Raw genomic sequence first — 8,367 nt, forward strand, 5'->3', positions numbered from 1 at the left:
CTCTCTCCCTTTCCTCCCTGGAAATCAGCATTGCTCTAGAAATAGCTTCTCCATCAACCTTATTCTCAGAAAGAAGATCAGATCCTCTCTTGCCATTCCTCATGCACCGTGAGTGAGAACTAAACTTACATGTTTTAAGCCTCTGGGTTTTGGGATTGTTTGTTACTGCATCACTAACTCTCATATCCTGGCTGATAATGTTGCATAAAAAAGAATTTTGCAATGAGAAACTGCTAATTTTCCTCTGGTGTTTGTTTTCTTTTTCTGCATTTGGTGAAAGAACTCACTGCATTTAGCTTGACACTTGGGCACCTAACCAGAGACTGCATCTCTTAGCTTCCCTTTGTATCTGGTTGTGTCCACAAGACTGAGTTTAGGCCAGGGGCATATAAGCACAAGTGATGTTTGTGACTTCCATGTTATCTCCTTAAAGTGAAAACTTCATACTCTGAAATCTGTATTCCTCTCTCCTCTGGCAAATGGGAACCACTGGTGCCATCTTGGAAGCCATGTGTTGAGGTGAAAGAACCACTTGGACAGCCTTGGACCACTCATCTCTGTACTGATACATGGAAGATAAATTGATTTTCTATTTTAGACACTTTAGTTTAGAGTCTCTTTGCCATGCAACCTAAGGTATACCCTAACTAATATCACACTCTGTCCTCCCCTTGGAGATTCATGGGGGCCCTTTAAATATATTTAAGGTTTTGAGGTATCCTTGAGTAAAGAAGGTAGTTTAAATCTTATTTATTGAGGGAATTCCTGTTTTGTGGAACATTTACTGATACCCACTTACTGGTATCACAGAGACATCTTTAAAATAAATTTGTTTTTTGGAAAGTACTGGAATAGATGCATCTTGGTAGCCAGGGAAGACTGTAAAGTTAGTTGCTAGTCACTGTTAATGAGTGGCAGGACACCATCCTAACTCAGCTTCCACTGCTTTCTTCTCGGAAAAACAGCCAGGTAGCGGAAAAAAGCAGGAGCTTGGATGACAACAAGCCTGGACTTGAATTAAGACTCTTGTGCCTTGGGTATTCTTCACCTCTTCAGGCCTCCTTTTCCTCATTTGTGAAATGAGCATACTAATGCCTTCTTCACAGGGCTGTTTGGATCCTGTATATAAAAGTGCCTGGGAGGTGTCTCTTTCCCCCTTTCCATTTCTCTCTGCCTTTGCATGAAGTATCTTCCAGGGTCTCACAATCCTCCTAACAAGGAAATTCAATGTCAGGTCTCCTGTAAACCCTTCCCTTCCAAGTAACCATTAAAATAAAAACAAAAGTAAAAGTAAAAGTGAAGATCAGTTAGATAAATCTTTTTCCTTGTATTACCTGACTTCTAAAAGGGGCTAAATTTAAAGAGTGACAGAGAGAGAGAAATACCAAGTAAGCCTTCTTAAAAGTCACAGACAAAAGCATTGGATCCCTTTTGGGCTATGGGATACTCAGGAGCAGAAGGGACTTTCAGTTCCTCCTCTTTCAAGGATCTGAAAGGCCAGCAGAGAAGAATTAGATCTGTTTGTGGGTTTTCCTGCTAAAGTCAAGGATGATACACAGTCTTAGAATTTATGTTAATTAGGAATAATTCAATCTGCTGACTTGGTAGAACTCCCTTTGTTGCCAGGTTCTGCAAATCAAGGGAAAATGCAGGCAGAAAATTGAGCCAGGAGGACTCTTAGAGCAGAGACTCCATGAGGGCAAGGGTGCTGCTTTCTCCTCTTTTTTTCTCTGCAGAGGCCAGCATGGTGCTCAGTGCACAATGAGGGCTCAAACATTGAGCCCTCCTTCATCTGGAGGTTCAAACTCTTCAAAGGGGACTTTTATTCTTTCAGAACTTTAGGGGATGCAAACAACAGACAACTTCAGCTGTCTTGAGGAGAAATGGAATGTACCTGAAGGATACCAGGGAGGCTCACCAAGTCTGAGGAACTGTAGAACAACCAGGCTTTGAGAAGAGCAGAACTGGGGCAATGCTGGAGACCTCAGGAACCACAGTAGGTGGGTCACAGACATCTGAAACACTGGCATGATGTGAGAGGGTATATGATTGGTCCAGCCTCAGACAGGGCTCTTCCTAGATCCAAGCAACATGACGAAGGCAGCAGGGCTGCTGGGAGCCCACACCTACAATGTAGGGGCTAGTGCTAGAGAATGGGGGTTTACTGTGAACTCAGCAGCCACCCACACAACTGCCTGTTAAAGACTTTGTGTAGCAGTTACCGTTTGTGCCTAAGAAATCATCCCACAAATGGCCTAAAACAACAACCATTTTACTTGCTTATGATTCTGTGGGTTGACAATTTGGGCTGAGCTCAGCTGGGTGGTTCATCTGTCGGTTTCTCGTGAGGTCACTCTCATCACTTCAGCTCTCTGGTAACTCAGGTGAGGTGGATGGTCCAAAATGGTTTCCCTCACATGTCTGGATGTTGGTGTTTGGAACCAGCTGGGAAGCCTGCTGCTACTCCATATGACTCCTCATCCTCTAGTAGGCTAACCTGAGCATCTTCATGTAGTCGCCTCAGGGAAGCAAAAGAGGGCAGGCCCCAGGATGCTTCTGTCTATTTTACATTTGCTATTGACCTATTGGTCAAACTGAATTACACAACCAAGCCTAGAGTCAAGGGGTTGAGAAATAAGTTATCTCATAATGGGAGGAAGGGCAAAATCATATTATATGTGAAGAAGACATATATGGACTGTGGATTTTTCTTTTTTTTCTTTTTTTGCAATCTATTCTACTTTATATTGACCTCCAACTCCACATATGCCTTTTAAAGCAGCATAATTAGTTTTTAAAAATCTTTTCATTTTTCCTAGAAAAGTAAATAGATTGCTTAAAATAATAAAGTTAAACTGTAGAAAGGTTTAGTTTTAATAAGGAATCACAACTCAATGTTTTTCTGAGAAAATCTCATATGCAGGAATAGCAAAAGAAACTGGATAAATCCTTAGCCTGATGCCCGGGACTCAATCTGATTGGTTTTTGAAATGCAATTATTGCTTAACTGATAATCACAACACCAGATTGCCAACTTGACCTTAAATTCCATCATCAATGACCGTAGTCATTTCTTGAATACTTAACTGTGTACTCGTACTTTTGTTATGTGATATCTTAATTCTTGCAATACTCTGTGAAATAGGAGTTATTATTCCCATTTTACGGTTGAGGAACCGCAGCCCACAGATTAAGTTTCCTGTCTCCATTGTAGAGTTGCTGACATCAGAGACAGGATTTGAATCTGGGTCTTTCTGACGTCCTGGGCTCTGTCACTGCCCCTCTCAGCCTCTCAGTGATACGTGTTTCTCTCCAAAAGAGATCTGAATTACATGAATAACAAGGCAAAGAAATACACCATTTTTTCTTCTTCACTTGGTCAACTTTGTGAATGGAGAAAATTTCAACATGCCAGTAATCAAGTGGAACTTCTTTCCTCTGCCTCTTCACTGAAGATACATAGAGGTTTCCCAGCTGTGAACTTCAACTTTCCGTTATGGAAAGAGCTGCATGTTTGGAGAGCCTTCCTCTAACCTTCATTAGAAAAAGGTGGGGAGCTCAATGACCCAGAGAGCATGAGCCTGAGGTTGACTCTTGGGCCCCAACTCCACATTTCAGATTGAGGGCTAAGAGACTGAGAAGAAGATGGGAATGCTGTTCTACTGGTCACTTAAAAAATGTTTTAGTAATTGCAAGAGTTAATTGGAAGTGGTAAAAATATTTCATTTAATGACTCAATATCTATAAGGAAATGATTGCCATGAATATGTGCATGCATATGTATTTATCTCTTACTTCCAAAGGATTACAATCCATCTGTTTATTGGGAGTTGAGTATTTGGAACTTGGTTTGCATTTTCCCCTGTAAATGATATTCCTAAAAAGCAATTAGTTCCAAGCCCAGTTTGTGGCTTACTTAACTCTTAATATTCTTCAAGTTTAGCCCAGTTTTCAAGCCAACCTATCTCCATTTCCAAACTACATTCTCATGGAAAAGATGTATGTTTAGGTGCAGCTCTAATCAGGAAACACATCCGTCTGGGACCCACTGGTTCCTTTGGATTCAGAGTGAAAGGATGGAGAGTTTAGGAGCAAAGGACAAGAGCAGCCATGAAAGCAGACAGTCCACATAATGCTTTTTGGGTAAATTCCAAAGGGAACTAACATTTGTCAAGTATCTATTATATGCCAGAACCTGTCCAAGGCCCTTGCCAAAATGATCCTCTTTCCTCCCTCCCCCATAGACCAGTGAGGTAGGCATCCTTACCTTGTTTATCCCATTTATAGATGCAGAAGGGAAGCAGCATTCCCGAAGTCCCAAACCAAATAGCAAAGTCAGAACTCGAATTCAGATACATTTCCTTCCAAAGTGTTTGTTGTTTCTGTTTCCCATGCTACTCTCTGTCTTAGACTGGAAGGTACTCTTATATCTTTATTTTGTCCACTAAGAAGAGAGAAGGTAGGAACTCTGGGTCAGTAGCTGAGCAGAAGGTCTGAACTGAGGAAGTTCAGCAGGAATGGAGGAGAGGTAAGGAAGCTCCAAATACTTCCACCTCCTGTGCCCATGCATACTGTGTTCATTAGGTGTTCATAAATTAGGGCAGTTATCTTATTCTCTTGACTTTGTAAGTGCATAAGAACCATCTGAAAGTTTGGTAGTGATCAGTAAATTCATTCTGATCTTTTCAATTTCTCAAGCTCTGTGTCCTCAGAAAGTGAACAAAGATACAGCCTAGATTAATGATTATTAGACTGGGATACAAATTCAGCAATCTGCGTTCAAGTACCAGATCTGCTCTTTATGAAATTTGTGAGCAAAAACATCCTTAATTGAAATACTGGGATAAGAATTATATATATATAAATTATGGAGTCATTGTGAGAACTAATTAAAATAATATATGGAAACCACTTAGTATCATTAATGCACTTACAGTGTTCATTAAATGCTGGAGACAAATTATTCTGGCTCAGCCACTAACTAGTTTGGATATCATGTAAGTTAACCAGTCGGGAGAGGACAGATTATGCTGCTGTAACAACAATCTGAAAACATCTGAGGTTTAACACACAGCAAAGAAATAGTGCTTGCGCACATTACATAGCTACTGTGGATTGGCCGAAACCAGACTTCTCCACCCCTCTGTGGAACCCAATGCAGCCTCTATCTGGAACATTGCCAGTCTATGTGGCAGATGGAAAAGAGAGATGGAAAGCCCTGAGCTGGAAGACATGTGTCATCTCTGTCTACTTTTCATTGGCCAACACAAGTCACACAGCCACTCCTGAGTTCAACTGTGCAAGAGTGGAAAAACCCTCCTTCAAGGAGAGTAATTGAAGGGAGGGAAATTGCAATATTTTATCATGTAACTGTAAACCTTACCAGCTATTTATCCTGAGTCCTGCCTCTGTAAAGTGTCTGGCACATAGTAGGCATTCTTGAATAAGAATATTATCATTACTCTCTCATGTGTTCTTGGGCCCCTTCTCCTCCCACTTTGGCCTGAATGGATGTCAGATCCTAAAAGTCCAGTTGTGTCTTATTTAGCTCAACATCTGGAGAGACTCAGCTGTACCACATATTTGTTCCTAAATCACTGAATTGCTCACTGAATTGGCTGCTGAGCTACCTTTTCCAGACAGCAGAAGAGGAAAAACTTACTTGCAGAGAAAAAGAGAAGGTTCCTCTTGGCCAGGCTGTGGCCTCTTTTGGAGATCAGCTGTAATAAACAGAGAAGATTTATAGCAAGGAGGATACCCCAAACAGAGAGTACAGCTGAATTCCAGGGGGATCAGCGGGGTGGAGCACAGGAGTGGCTTGTGTGTTAGGAGGCTGTCATCTGCTGGCAGTGTGGTCTCAGACAAGCTTCATCACTTCTCTATGCACAGTTTCTTCATCTGTAAAAGGGGGTGATGGTAGTGGGGATAATAACTATCTCTTACAGAGTGGGGATGAGAGTAAAATGAAATAACATACATGGTGAATTTTACAAACTAAAAAAACTGTGCTTTAATAAAAGGGTTCAATTTAACAAAAATATGACAGTATATGAAATATATCTGATTGTAACAATAATTTGGTAGTAAATGTGGAAGTGGTTGTTGAATCCCAAAAGCCTATTCCCAGTTCTTAAAGATCTTCAAAGGGTTGCAAAGAGGAAGAAGTTATAGTATTTAGGTGTTCAATATGCTAGCAATCATTTTATGCTATAATTCAGCATCAGTCATGGTTTAAATTTTTTCTCTAGAAAATTAGATGGTGCTTGCAAACACAAAGACACAGCATGGCCTCCTGGAACAAAATGAAATCTACAGAGTCTTGAAGCAATATGGAGAGATCAAAGCCCAGGTGGGTTGCTTGCTTTGTTGCGTGGCTGCCATTTGGTATCGTTTCCGTATTTCAGTCAGTGTTGCTCAACTTCCACTCTCTCCATCATCAAAAAGTATTTTTAGTCCCTTACATTACAGGAAATCTTTGGCATCGTTCTCAGGATTGGTCAGATGGGGGAACATGAGTTTTTCATTGCTAGTATATCTGTAAGAAAAGGCTAACAAATACATCTTTATACCTTGGAGGGTATATATATATACTCTCATCCAAAGATGTATTTCACAGACGCAAGAAGCTCATTCACTAGCATGGAACTACTCAGCTCTTCACCAACTAGGGCTTCCTGGGAACTTTACCCTCACCCCCCAAGACTGAGGTAGGGGCCCTTGTCCCTATTTTCTACATCACAAATATTTAGTCACGTGTGTTTGCTCTGTACCAGGTACTGTTCTAAGTGTTCTAAGTGAGTCAGCTCATGAGACTATCACAAAAATCCTCGGAGGAAGGTATTTCTTGGAGTCCCCTCTTTCAGAAAGGGAAATCGAGGTTAAGTAGCTCAAAAGATTGAGTAGCTTCCCGAAGGTTCCCCATCTTGGGCTGCTATGAGAATTAAATGAGTTAATGCCTATAACGTGCTCCACACAGTGCCTGGCACATAGTAAGCGCTCTACAAGCACTGGCTAAGTAAATATGCAGAATCTCGGACAGAGCCAGACTTCCAGGGGCTGAACATGTTTGCAGTGGCCGAGCGCCAGATGCCTGGCTTCCAGCTTGGTTCTGCCTCTCTCTCTTGCTGTAGGGTCCTGGCCAGGTCACTTATCCCCTCTAGGACCTGTGGTCTCATCTGTAGAATGTGTCTGAGGATGGAATAGACCTTTCTCAGAACAAAATATTGCTCATTGTGTAGCACATGACAGAAAATGCAGTTGTAGGGAATATTGCTGGGGAATTTACTATTGACATCCAATCAGGAACATCCTCTGACCTGGAGGTTTGCTTGTGCCATGGAAGATTTTTCTCTACTGAACTCAGAAATCATCTGATGAAAAGGGGGCTCATTTCTGAGATATGCAAATCCCTAGAACCTTATAACCAGAGGTGGTAATAACATCAGAGGCAGAGTTCAAGGGCATAGAGAGCAGAGCTGGTGTGGAGAGTTCTTGAATGTTGACTGCAATAGTATTTGAGGGGCCAGGAAACATAAATTCTGTCTTTTGGGGTACAGAGGCAGAGCTGACACTGGAGGAGTTTGGTGAGGGGGGCACACCTGGTGGGAGAGTGGGGAATGAAACTGATGAGGAAGAGCCAACCACCAGAGTGGCAGAGGCCTGGATGCCCCAGTCCCCCATCTCTTGAGTGTGACATTTGTCATTACTGTTGCCATGATATGGATAATACAGAGGCCACCCAGCCCTTCTTCTGTCATCTTATCTGACCAGAGGCATGACAGAGGTTAACCCTCCCCACCCCACCTGGGAAAAGGATGCTGAAGGGAGGCTCAGAGAGGTTAAGCGACTTGCCCACCTTCTCTTGACTTTGAAATTGGGGAGTATTTGTACTTTGGATTCTGAATCTGTCACACAGACTCCTTCTTAGCTCTCCACAGATTCACGTGATGTGAACTTTTCCATTTCTCTTCTGACTTTGGAAAAATTGCTTCTCACTTCCTTCTTAAAGCTGACTCTACAAATATCAACCCTCTTGAAGCAACTTCCACTGTGGGGGCCAGGGAGGGGAATGTGTCCCCCACTTCCCATGATTCCATAGAGAAGGGGAGACTTCCACTCTACTCCAAGGAGTGAGATACATGAAAGAAACATTTTTTTCTCTCTTTCTACTCTTCCTTTCTGCTTCCTAGAAAGAGAAATAACTTTCTCTGGCTGGTGAGATTGGGGAAGGGTCTTATTCCAACAGGGTCAGCAGCCTTTCCTTGTTTCCCTTCAGAGCAGTCTGGTCTCTAGAAGCAGGCTATCTCCATTTCCCTGCAGAAGTAGGGAAGAATCTTCTCAAAAATCTTCTGGAAGATGATTTGTACC

Source organism: Manis javanica, chromosome 5, assembly GCF_040802235.1.
Source record: "Manis javanica isolate MJ-LG chromosome 5, MJ_LKY, whole genome shotgun sequence".
Lineage (NCBI taxonomy): Eukaryota > Metazoa > Chordata > Mammalia > Pholidota > Manidae > Manis > Manis javanica.